Raw genomic sequence first — 13,813 nt, forward strand, 5'->3', positions numbered from 1 at the left:
GGCTTTCTGGGCTGTGAGGGCACATTCTTAGCTCATGTTCAGTTTGCCATCCACCAGTGCAGCAAAGTCCTTTTATGAAGGGCTGTTCTCAATTCTTTCATTTTCCAGCTTGTACTGATAGCAGGGGCTGACATTTTCCAGGTGCAAGATCTTTTCCTTGGTTTTGTTGGACTTCATGAGGTTCTCCTGGACCCACTTCTCAAGCCTGCCTATGCCTCTCTGGATGGCATCCTGTCACCCAGGCATGTCAACTCCACCGCACAGCTTGGTGTCATAACCAACATCACTGTTCAAAAATTCAGAACCTCAGAACATAGATGAAGCTTAAATCCAAGGCAACACAATAATATGTTCCTGCCTGGGTCATATTCACGGATAGTGTATTGAATATGAGAAGTACTGATGGAAAATAAATCTTTATCTGAGTAGTCCCTTCTTACAAGACTTGGTATGCTCAAAGCTACTGGAAGATTTGTTTGGGGAATTTGAAAATGTTATGTATAAGGAGAGATAGAAACAATAACAAAGATGAGAAAGGGGGTTTAGTTGCTCTTTTTTGAGAAAAGAACCTTAACGGAAATCATGGACTGAACACTGTCATCTGTCCACCAGTACTCTCTATTGTCAGCATATTCACTCAAGTTCTCAACAACCTAACAATGCCCTTTTAGACCAGTCTGATTCTTGATGTTTCATGAAAGAGTGATGAACAGGGTCTATCACGGTATTATCAAAATTCCCAGAGAGCATTTTCTCTCCCTACCTTTCTACAAGTACATAATTGATTGACATGTTAAAGATCAGACTTGACTATATCATTCCTCAACACCCAGTGTGTCACAGCTTTTGTCCCCAGTAGGACCATGGAGAACCCAGAGAATGAGAAAGCAGCTCATCTAGCAAAGAGAGGTGGACTGTTGAATCAAGAGTGAGTCCAGCTGATAAGATTATACTAATCGAGACATGTCACTATCATGTCACCAATGGCTGGAAAGAATACAAGCATTTCTTCTCATCCTCCCAAACTTTTCTTTTGTTCTACACACTGTTGACCATGCACTACTCATGTCTCACTTGAGAAGCAGCCTAAGTCCCTAACATCAGAACAAGCATAATGGAATTTGTTTTGGAGGAGAATGAATCCCATCAGAAGGGAGGAAATTACATTTTCTATGCTAGGTCTGTTCCCTTATAAGCTCTTAAAAAGAAGTAATTCTTCCTCTAATGTTTGTTGTTGTTGTTGTTGTTGTTATAATGTGTTTTCAATTATTGCATGATTGATCCATCCAGCTGGCAATATTGTGAAAAGATGTCAAGTAGCATCACTGTTGTATCAGAGATTAGACAAACAAAGATTAGCTGAACCCAGTAGGAAGACAGGTCAGTATTGATGGTGAGAGTTCAATTGCATAGTGCATTCTCCTTTACTGCCATGTAAAAGACTTGATTTCAATTGTAATCCCCATAATTTACAGAAAGACAACCATATGGCATCCAGATAGCAAATCATCTGCTCTTAGTCATTTCTCAGCCAAATCATAGTGATACAAGTATTTGAGTATTGAGTTTCAATCTCAGCCTATACAAAGTGCTGCAGTGTGACTTGGTAACACAGGTTGTTGCAAGCAATTGGATGTTCCTCTGCACACTGCTAAAACTTCATGTCAACTTCAAGGTCTTGGTCTGCTTGATAAGTGTGTTTCATGAGCTTTGCCAGAATACCCAACCGATCATCTAAATCTCATGGCAGATACACGTCTTCCACTGCAAGACAGCTCAACAGAATAAAGACCACCCTTTCAGGAAAATATGCTTTTTGTTCATTTGTTTTTTTACTTTAGTCACAGACTTTGGTTCTAAAGGACCTTCACAAGCCTACCATGTCAGATGGAAGGTATACTTCTTTGCCAAGTATTTAAGTAAGGTAAATGCATGCAGGTGTTTTTGATGTTTTGTTTTTTAAATCTACCTTTTTGTCTAAAGCCCTCTAGAAATCCTGCTTATACGTGCCAAAAACAGGAGATAGGATTATTATGATTCCTCTGTCTAGACAACACTCTAATAACACTTGATGAACACTCCGTTAAGGAGAAATTAACAATTAAGAAAAAATTATTAAACTTTTTAAAATTAAAAATAAAAGTAAAATTATGCTATAGTTCTACAGAAAAACCCATAAATGATCGATCGTAACCAACTAATCCACCTCCCTGCGCCAACACACTGCTGGGGACAGCCTGCCTCCCGCGGCTGGGCCTAGTGCCGGGCCTGGCGAGACGCGGCCTCCCCCTGCTGGCCGCGCGCGGCATCGAGCCGCTGCCGGCTCCGCAGCGAGGGAAAAAGGTACACATAGCTGTGCTGTCCTGAAAGGTGCACACCTGGCAGAAAAGTGGAGGGCTGCTTCACTTCTGTGGGAATAAAGCTACTTTTAAAAACAAAAGAGATCGATGAAAACTGAGGTTTTAATGTTACATGCAATCCATAGGTCTTGTGAGTAGGGTTACTGTTTCTCTTTGCGTTGTCCAGAGTAGCTGCTTTTGGGAAAGGGAGAAAGCAAAGCTATGGGGTAACATGTGGCGAGATGGGAAGATCCCAGGTGACAGAGATGATCCCTGTCAGATAGGTGCAATACCGTACATTTACATACGGAGAGTTTCAGAATATCCCAGAATCATAGAATTGTATCATAGAATGGCTTGGTTGGGAAGGAGCCTCAAAGAGCATCTAATTCCTACCTCCTCCATACAATCTGTTGCTACCCACCAGCTCAGGCTGCCCAGAACCCCATGCAATCTGGCTCTGAACACCAGAGATGGGGCATTCACACCTTCTCTGGGCAGCCTATGACAGTGCCTCACCTCTCTCTGAATGAAAAATTTCCTCCTAATATCTAGTCTAAAACTCCCCTTTTAGTTTAAAAACATTCCACTTTGTCCTATCACTGACTACCTGTGTAAAAAGTTGATTTCCCTCCTGTTTATAAGCTTTCTTTAAGTACTGGAAGGCTGCAATGAGGTCTCCCTAGAACCTTTTCCAGGCTAAACAAGCCCAGCTCCCTCACACTATCTGCACAGGGGAGGTGCTCCAGCTTCCTAAGCATCTTTGTGGCCCTTTCCAGAGGTGTTCCAAAGGCCCTCTATCCTGCCTATGATGGGGACCCCAGAGTGGACACAGTAGTCCAGATGAGACCTCACAAGGGCAGAGCAGAAGGGGACAATCCTTTCCCTCACCCTGCTGGCCACCCATCTTTTCATGCAGCCCAAGTTACCATTCCAGGCTGCAAGTGCACACTGCTGGCTCACATTAGGTTTTCATCCAACAGAACCCCCAAGTTCTTCTCTTCTTCTCCAAACAGGGCTGCTCTCAAGGAGTACTTTCCCAGTCTGTACACATACCTGGGATTATCCCAGCCCACGTGCAGCACTCTAAGCTTGGCCCTGTTGAACCTCTTTTGATTCACATAGACCTCTGTTTTGAGCTTGTTCAGATCCCTTTGGATGGTATCTGCAGGTATCACTGATAGATCACTAGAAAAAATAAATATATTTTTTTCCTTTCTCACTTAGTACCTTTATTCTTATTTTTTTTTGCTCTAATTTTGTATATTTTCTCTAATTTTCTCTCATTTCATAAACAGGGTTAAAAAAAAAAAGGGATACGGGTTTATACTCAGGTCACCACAGGAAGCCACACATGGGCTTCCAGTTCCTTGGCATTTCTGTCTGGCTGTATGTATTTGCATCTAAAAAATATCACTTCTAGTGCCTTTAATTATAAAAATCCGCAACTGAATGTCTTCCCACTTTGAGATCAGTTATTTTTTATACCACTTCATGTTTCATCATCAGAAGTATTTTAGTTACTGTTCTGCTCACAGCGTCCATAGCATAAAATTGTCTGGAAAATCAACACGGTCATAATAAGAGAATTGGATTTAACCATGAGGGGCTGTCTTAACAGACATAATCTTCACAATTGAAAATAAAATTAAGTCTGTCACGAAGTCCAAGCAATGTCATATTTCTGACATTAATGCAGGCTTTTATTTTAACAGTGCCCTCTACAGATATTATTATAAACCTCATAGTATGTGTGAGATCCTGGAATCATTAATGTTAGTGAAATTTTTGCCATGGAAGCGAGCTTTTACCTATGAATACTCGCACCAATTTTTTTCAGTAATTCCCTGGCTACACAGGCTGCAACAAGTAGTATAATAGCCCTGGTAAGAGAATCTGGCTTGGACCCAAGCCTCAAGCCCTTATCAGACCAACTCAACTTCTTGTTTCAGTCAGCTGTAAACAGCTGATGCTATCACTGAAAACTGCAGGAACTCTGTTATAAATAATACTATCTGTCCTTGGAGAAATTTCATTTTCCCCTTTACACATAGCTCTGACCTATTTGTAATGTTAACCTATATGTAAGGGCATTAGCATTTCAATGTGCTCAGAACTCTGAGCCTATATTACTGCCTTGTATAACATCCACATGCCGTTTTCTCCTTCCTACAGGAGGGTTTCAGGCTCTGGCTCTGCATTGCTCTGTGCCCCTACATGCCATGAGAAAAAAGATATAGGGCATAGAATGTTCAAAATCAAGAGCAAATGGACTAAATGAATCCTTCCAATCAGCATAAAGCAGTGAAACTACAAGAAGAATGCTGATGAGAATTCCTGCTCTTCTGTTAATTTGTACAGGGTTCTGCTGTGACTTTTTCAGCCTTAGAGTTTGGATGATTATGTAAAAATTCTTTAACAGCAATGACATATTTTATATCATAAGAGAAATGCAATAAAAAAAGTTCTTGAGTACAAAAGCAGAAATGGGCTGTGATTTTAAATATTTACAACTATATTTTCTAAGTTCCTAGTAGGCTGAAATGCCCAGTAAGCAACGGTGCTAGTACCATTGTAGATTTATACCAACAAAAACTTCACAAACACAAGTAGAACAAATGAGAAAGTGTTTGGCTGAAGGCTATGACTATGCATCAATCTATGGCAATGTGCTCATTTTGCAATGCATTTCAAATACGAGAATAGCTAAACTGCTATTTGTCTATGGGATCAGACCTATGTTTGTCATTTATTCTGCTAAAGAAATTGAATTATTGAAGATACCTTTATCCATATTTTTTTCAAAGATTAAGCCATTCCAGCCTGCCTCTCAAGGAAGTATTACTTAGTTGACTTATATATAAAAAAAGTTTTTATTTTTGCTTATTTTTATCATCTGTGACTATGTTCCATGTTTTCCATTTTAATTATAAGCAATATTGCTAAAAAGTAATGACAAATACTTTCTCTTCATATTTATTCTTCTGAAACTATTTCATAACTTTCTTTCTGCTTCCTCTCCACTCATTCACCATAAAATGAAAAGAAAAATTATCATCTTATCTACAAAATCAGACATAAGAGATTTCAAGGTTCTAGCAGTAATTTAGAAGAGGAAGTTGACAACATTTTGATAGGGAGGAGAGGTGGTGCTAAGCAGGACTAAATCCCACCTCATCTCTCCTTAATACTGCTTATTTTAATGTATAATTTGGCCAATGAGAATTGTATCAAGTCTTAGACTACACAAATATTAGAAAAGTAAATGCTTTGAAATATCACAAATTGTGCTAAGACATCAGTTTATCATAATGATAACACTGAAATGAGGTGGGAAATATTAAAAAATACACAATCAAGCAAATGCAGAAGGAACGTCAAAGACCATTAAAGTACTGCTCAGACGATACACTGTTGGTGACTGCTTTCTGTCACTTAGTTCTTCTAGCACCCAGTGAGCAAGTGACTCTTGGTGAAAATAAATTAAAGCCTAAAACAAGTTAAATCATTATTTATGAAATACTTTCATATTTCCATAATTTTTATAATGTTTCTTGAATTTTCAACAATATCACACTTGTGCCATGTCATACAGTTCTATTACACACACTGTGCAAGAATGGATTCACCTGTGTGCAGAATGCAGCTGTCCCAAAAATAGCAATTATGGAGAGGTTTTAAAAACTTGCCTCCTTCTCATTAGCAGTTATCCTTGCAAAGAACCAATAAATACACACACAACTTGCATTTTATGGTAAATATTTATATATTTATGGGCATGCTACATTAAAAATTGGCAACATTTAACATATCAACATACTCAAGAATTTGAATGTAAAGATACTTATATGCTACTTGAATAATATTTATAGGAAAAAATACAAGTCCCTACAATTTCATTTTTAAAAAAAAAGAAAAAGAAAAAGATACTAGATATCTATAGTTTTTAAGTTTTCATATGCTTTTCTCACAGTTAGAACCTTTACATGCAACATTCTGTCAGCAGTGATGACCCTTGTGTTTTCTCACAGTGCCTCAGGAAAGTAAACCAGCAGACCTTTTCCTCACTTATAAATGTTTCATAATCAATAATCAATGAAGTATCCAGTAAACCAAGTAACAATGTGTAGAATAGATAGTATGTCTTTTTTCTTTTCTTTTCTTTTCTTTTTTTTCTCAGAAGCAAACATTATGATAGTGCAGTTAATGTTAGGCATAAACCACAGCAGCAACTTCAGCCTGAGATATAATCTCTCTCCACATCAGCCAGCAGCTATACTTTGCTTAAAAACTTTTGATCTCAAAAGAAAGACCAATCATGATAACTTTGAAGAAAATAAACTGTTCCTCTTGTTTCTTTTTTATTTTGTTTGAATTGTGCATAGAAAAGCACAGATACTTCCAATTCCTATCTTTCTGCAGGCAGGTGCTCCTCCAGGGCTCTAGATGGAAGGACTGAGGGAGTTCGCAGCATTGAGTACAGCAATTTGCCTGTGCAGCAGTACAAGGTGGGAAAGATATAGTTCCAGAGAAAGGGATTTTATTAAGGACCAGAAGCACTGCATCAGCTTGCATAGAAAAAAAGAACGTCACATTCTTAGTACCACAACAATTAAAAATCCAGTGTGGATTTACTGGAGAAGGCTTTCACTATTTAAGGGCTCCAGACAGCGCTAAGCTAGGAATGGTAACTACAGACAGTATCTGCTCTTGACGTATTTACTTATTTTAGATTATATGGCAACAAAGATACACATAAAAAACCCACAGGGTGACATCTACTCAAGTGCACATTACTCCACGTTATGTGCATGCTTTTATGCTTTTATTCCTAACCTCCTCTATGGAGGTAGCTTACACTGACAGATGTCTCACTGAGTCAAACTTCACAGTGGCCAACCAGCAGACATTTGGTAAGATATTGTTCCCATGCTCTGGAACTCCCCACATGCTCACAAACTCTATTTCTTCATTTAGCCTCAATCACAGGTGAAAAGACAGTATACGAGCAGAAAGCGACTATGGCTTTCCCCAGTCATAGTCCCTTAGATGACCTAAGAGATCAGATGGACACAGGACAGAACAAGGAGAGAACCAAGTCAGCAACACCATATCATGACCCCTTTTTAAGCCTATAATGAATACTTTTTCCTCTGGTTCAATTACAAATTGAATCCTTTCCAGTAGGTTTTTTCCCTATTCATTTAGTTCACAAACTCCCTTAGTGGGGATAACTTCACCACCGTAAGACTGAAGTTTACCACCTTACCCTCTGCTGCCTGTGGCTCTTGTTTCAATGCTAATATTACAATGTTTTGGCATAAAGCTGTCTAGCACAACTACGTCCAACTTTAAATTTAGTTTCCCCTTTGTTTTTAGACTGACAGCCCATTCATCTTACCCTTTAAACTTTTTTTTTTTTCATTTTTAAACTTACATTTGCACTCACTTACATGAGTGCAATGTCTTCAAAATGTTCATAATGCAGTATTACAGCAAACTTCCTCTGCCTACAGCATCCAAAAACCATCATGAACAAGTCCTTCAGACTGAAACATTCTTAGCATTTGTTACAAACAGAGCAAATCCTTACTTTGCCTGAAACACTCCTTTTGTCCCTAGAACTACGAAGAATTTTCTTCAGAAACCATTGGCATTTGAATGGTTTTGGATCCTTCATCTGGGAGAAGATTTAGGTTGAAGAGATCATTCTTAGAATACTGACAAGAAAGGGATCTAATAAATATTTGCTTCAATTAGTGTCAGAATTTTAGCAGGTCACTGTCACAAAGCAATTTCAAGTATACAACCTGGCAAATTGTCCTAATTGCCTCATACCAGACACTCTTTGATATTTCTTTCTTCAGCCTTCATCCTCCTCCATGCTGGTCTTTGCTGGCAAAGTCACTCTCATGCTTCTTCCTGTAGTCCTTCAAAAGAACTTAAAGAAAACAGAAAATCCACTGAAGCCTGGCGTCTGCCATTTCTGTCAGTATCAATCTTTGCGCTTCCCTGAGTGCAATATGGCTGTTCCTGTAGAGAGCCCAAGATAAGGATTCATACTCATTATTACCATTTCTCCTGTTCTAACTTTTGGCATTAGAGGGGAGAAAGGAGGGATCACTCAGTACCCCACAAGGCATGCTCTCAGAGTGTGCTGGAGTAAGTGTACTGAGATCACAGCCTAACCGCGACCTCTTCTTCTCTCCTCAAATAAAGGAGAGGTCTGATTGCTGATATTCCCAAGTACAGCTACTATATATAATAATAGGAGTGTGATTATATAAGTTTACATCTTCCGTAAACTCAGAGAATCATAGATGCACATTTGAACTTTTAAAAAATTTTTTATTATTATTATTTTATTTTTTATTTTTTTTTATTGAGATGATGCAGAAAGATCTCGACCATGTTTCAAACTCTGGTCCAACATACAGAATGGGTAACGTATGTATACAGCATAGACCTATCTTAATAGAAAACATTATTTAATGCCTTCTTTCTTCAACAGGTGTATAACTAGTTTTTCTTTCAACACAATTCGAAGAAATCTGTCAAGTACATAACACAAATATTTCCTTAACTCTGATATCAAGTGCCATTTATTAGTCTATCTCTGGGGCAGTCTTTACCAACTGTCAGATGTGATGGGCCTAGGCAACGGCATCCAAAAGAGTCTAGTTAAAACTCTGTTATAGATGTAAATCTAAATTTTTGTGATTATAAGTGTTTGAAATGTAGGTTGATCAAAGGGTTTACGGTAATTTAGAGCTCAGAAATTTAAACTGTTTAGAAATCTGGGTATAACGTATAGTTTTGTCCCTTCACTTCTTTTAGGAAAGTCAAAGGAACAAATTTCCTAGTGGAAATGTGGGTACTATGAAGTATTTAGGAAGAACTAATGGTCTTATATATATATATAACATTAACATATATATGTATATATATATATATATATAACATTAACATTGAATAACATTGGGAAAATATACTAGCTAACAATATCCCAGTTAAAAAAAAAAATGTAGATTTTTAAATACATAAATAAAATGCTTTCTGCTGAAGGGATTTTATGATCCTTAAGGCTGTATTTACAATTTCAGACAAATTCAAGTACAGAGGGAACAATGAATCATGACTTCGCATGCATATTGCAGTTATATATGTATAAACAAAGGTACATATATGTGTGCATATATCTATCATTATTCCAGCAGATATACTGCCTAAATTCTGAAAACAAAAGTTGTGACCTTTCTCTGTCTGGCCTTAGTGTACAGCAATGTAACTTAAGTGAAGTTACTGTAAGCCTAAAATTAATGTAATGGCAAATCACAATAAAAAAACAAAAAAATTCCTCATTGTTCTGTGCTAATGCACACATCTTAGGCAATACCTTTTTTTTTCCCTCTCACTCGAGAGTGTAGTCATAGTTTAACATTAATAAATACCAAGCAAGCTGAAGATGAAACAATAATCAGTGGGCCATTAGAAGATGGGTATTTCTCATTACTCAGTAATGTTTGTTTTAAAATAATACTAAAGTTGGATTTTCACCTCATCTACCTATCTCAGAAAGAACTTGGTACAGCCTATAACTGGCTGTCTTTATAATGAACATTTCCCCAGATCTTCCTTGTGGAATGCAAACAAAAAGAATATGCAATCAGAGGAGAGGGCACTTGCTAAATTGCAAGAAAGACCAATGGCATTCATTTAGCCCTGAGCATTTCTGGGGTTTTATTTTCCATGTTTTCTCACACCAAAGGTGATTCAGGTGCTGCCACTGGCTTAATCTAGAAGCATTCCAAAGTTCAAGGCTGTTCCAACAGTTTCACTGCACATTTACAGGGGTTTCAACCTGCAAACAGTAAATACTTATCATACAATAAAGTTTTTAGAGGAATTTGTTGGTCTGGAAGAACTGTAATGGACTGGAGGCAGAGCACAGCTTACAGTCAGTGTAGTGTTCAGGGGTACTTCACACATCTTATCCTGCAATCTTCCCAGTAAATCCGATTGAGATTCTAAACTGTTTGGTGGCAAGAAACAGACACTGTCATTTTCCAACTTGTTAAAACGGTCATCTACAGGCAATGCAGCATGGCAAGCACCATGCTAGAGGCACTGTCCTGCTATAACACCTGGAGACCTGTCACTAGCTTCCATTTAATGGCCACTGTAATTAGAAATTTAAAATGGACTAGAATACTGAAACCATACAGCCACAATCTGTGTATTGCTGTATCATAGTTCTTGTCACTTTCAGTTAACACTATAAAGGTTAGACACAAGATAAATTGTGTCTGGTTTTACACTCAGAGAAGCAGACAAGTTAGGAATGTTGAACCAGCCAATTTATGTAGACAAAGTCATTTGATACTTATGTCAATAAACATGCCGATAACTCAATTAAATTTGGTACTGTTTGTGAGGCAAATTCATCAGGAAAGCGTCAGTGTACTCTTGAGGACTGACATCACAGTTGAAAATAATTGTGAAAAGTTTCATCTATTAGCTCATGGAGTCCTGTAACAGCAGGTGATTTTCATAGCTATTTCTATGACAGGAAAAAGTAAATATTATTTTTCAAGTGTCTTGTTTCCTCCTTCTACTGTTTTATTTTCATGAAATCTGAATCAAACTTTTCTAATGAAGTGAATAACTCTTGATTCTCTTTCCTAAACTGAAAATCTTCTACAAACAATTAATAAAAATATTTTAAGTTATGTTATACAACAATAAATCTTAGCACGGATATTTTGTCATGTAACAAAGTGAAATTAAACCACGAAAGCTGATTGTTTTGCAGGTTTATATTTAGCACATGTAACTCCACTAAGAAGAAAGTATAGAGAAAAAAACAACACTTTTCAACAGGTGTTTTTAATCATTAATTTGATTCTGTCTTTCTTCCCATATCATCTGAGTAATATTTTCCAAATACACCAACTAATCTATCTGGCATTGTACACTTAGTCCTTTTTATTATCTTATTTACTGGTCATTCACATATCTGTTCTTAAGCAAACTTCTATAGCAGTAAGAATGCACAGGTTTTCCTGCACACAAACTTTCTGACATCTCAGGAAATGTAGCAAATCTGAAGACTGACTTTTACCAAATCTACCAGTTAGACAGTGTCTCTCTCAAAATTTTGTCTTACTTATCTCTTTAATTCATAGTAACTATAACACTAATAACTAATATATCTCCATTAGAATATTCAAAATACTGTCATTTAAGATAACATTATTTCACACACACACACACACACACACAAGCTGTAAAGAAAAAAAGAAATGGTTTTCTTCTAATTATCTAAATAGATGAATCAGCAATATCAATAATGTTACTATACGACCACATCTTAATCTACAGCCTGGGTTTTCAAGTTAAATCCAGAAATTGCCACTTCACTGAAACTTTCAGTTTTCAACATTTTCTCTATTGCTTTTGACCCTTGCACATTGTTTTATAGAGGTTTACCTATTTCACTCCTTCAGTCCTTGAGGTTACATTACTCTTCCTGTAAAATATGCTGCTCCATGATCTTCTGCCGTAAGCAATTTTCATATTCTGGTCTCTGTATTTTAATTCTAAAACATCATATTATGTTCATACAAATACATATTTAAAAGTAAATCTACAAATATATGAGATGCTGTTCTAGCAAGTGGAATTTCTCAACACAACATCTCTAAACATGCAGGTAATTTCTAGACTCTTCTCCTGTAGTTATCTTAAACAGCTGCTAAATAAAGACACAGAATTGTTACAATTCTTAGAATGTGGAAACCATCAGTAGATTGCATCATCTGTAACACGGCAAAGTTTGAGACTCCAGCTAACAAATCCCTTGCAGTCAAAAATATTTTCCAAAGAAATTTGGTAAGTTCATTTTTCTCCAATGATCTCAACCTGAGAGCAAGGCTACCCAGAGCAAACTTATCTAAGAGATGAAGAGTAGTCAGTAGGAGAGAACTGTGATAGTTATAATTTTTTACTCGACCTTTCTTCCTTGAAAAAAATGTGTAATATGGTATACTTTATTATCACATCTTTGCTTTCATTCATCTTACCTAAGTGCCAATGGCAATCACCAGGATATCTAGTCCTAGTCAAGCTAGTAATTCCCAACATACATTCATGCTAATTGGATTTTTTATACCATGCATTCTTTCTAAAACACAGAAATTGATATAGGAGACCCACAGCAAGACAATATTTACCTGGAAGATGCCAGTGAGTCACAAACAGGGAAGAGTATTTTCAAGAGTGAAGGGAGCAATTTATTTTCTGGATGACCTGCAGTCTAGTAGCATATGACAGAATCTTCTATTTAATGAGCACAACCAAACTATCTCATAAATAGGAAAGGAATAAGGTGGAAAATCTGATTCCCTCTAAGAATTCAAATTTGAGTTTGGCTGCAAGGGTTAATGTACTCTATGCACGAAAAATGCCTGTGCAAGCCAAGATCTGAGTTTCTCTGGAGATAAATCTTCAAGTATGCATGAATTAGGAAGTTGATTGAATTTCCAGTAGAGAATCTCTTGCAAATAGTTCTCTTCTGGGAGTTCCTGAAGAGACCACTCTAAGTGGCAACTAACAGGATCCAAGGCCTGCAAATAGAACCGTCTCAGAACAGGGAGTCACACAAATAATACCCTCCTGTTATAGTATAAACTAAGTCAGTCTTCCTTTCACTTCCTTTTATAAACACTAATAACTTCATTGTCTCACCTGGATGACTGTGGATTTATTTTTCTATTTGACTTCACCTGTTTTTATTTAAGTGTGAGCTAAGACATCCTAATCACAATAAGACATTAATTACCTAAAAACAAATGGATCTATAAGCTGAGGAACTGGGCATTGTTTCATGTACATTTGTTCTTCTGAATATCCTCAAGAGGATTTAGAGGACATCAGTGTGGTCTGCTGTTGAGTCACATGGGCCAGGTAGTACAGAAGTGACAGTGAAAGAAGGCAGAGGGCTCTTCCAGTGAAATTAGCAACGCTGAAGTTTCTCTGGCCTGCAGGAAATTACTGGTGTGAAACGCGAACATTAAGAATCACAGGGAGCATGTCGCAAGCTCATTTCTTGTCTTTCCTACTGTGAGGGCTGTATATTTCAACTTCCACTGAGCCATTTGAAAAACATTTGTCACAGCATGCTCTGTACTTGAAATCCATAGGAATTGCATGTGCTGTGTATAACATCATGACTCTATAATCACTTGGTATTTTGGATCATTTTCATTTCTCTGCTTAGCACTTACATTTGCCAGTTTGCTCCTCCATGCTGTAATGTCTTCTTTTATTCCTGAATTTTTACCATTACCCATTTTTTGTTCAGTTATAGCTCTCACTGGCTTCATCTATGGTTCGACTGTAGATTAAATCCAGACTGCTTGAATACGAACACTCCCACTACATGATACAGAGTGCTGATAAAATTACACTTGAGC

The sequence above is a fragment of the Meleagris gallopavo genome, chromosome 3, assembly GCF_905368555.1.
Source record: "Meleagris gallopavo chromosome 3, MGAL_WU_HG_1.1, whole genome shotgun sequence".
NCBI lineage: Eukaryota > Metazoa > Chordata > Aves > Galliformes > Phasianidae > Meleagris > Meleagris gallopavo.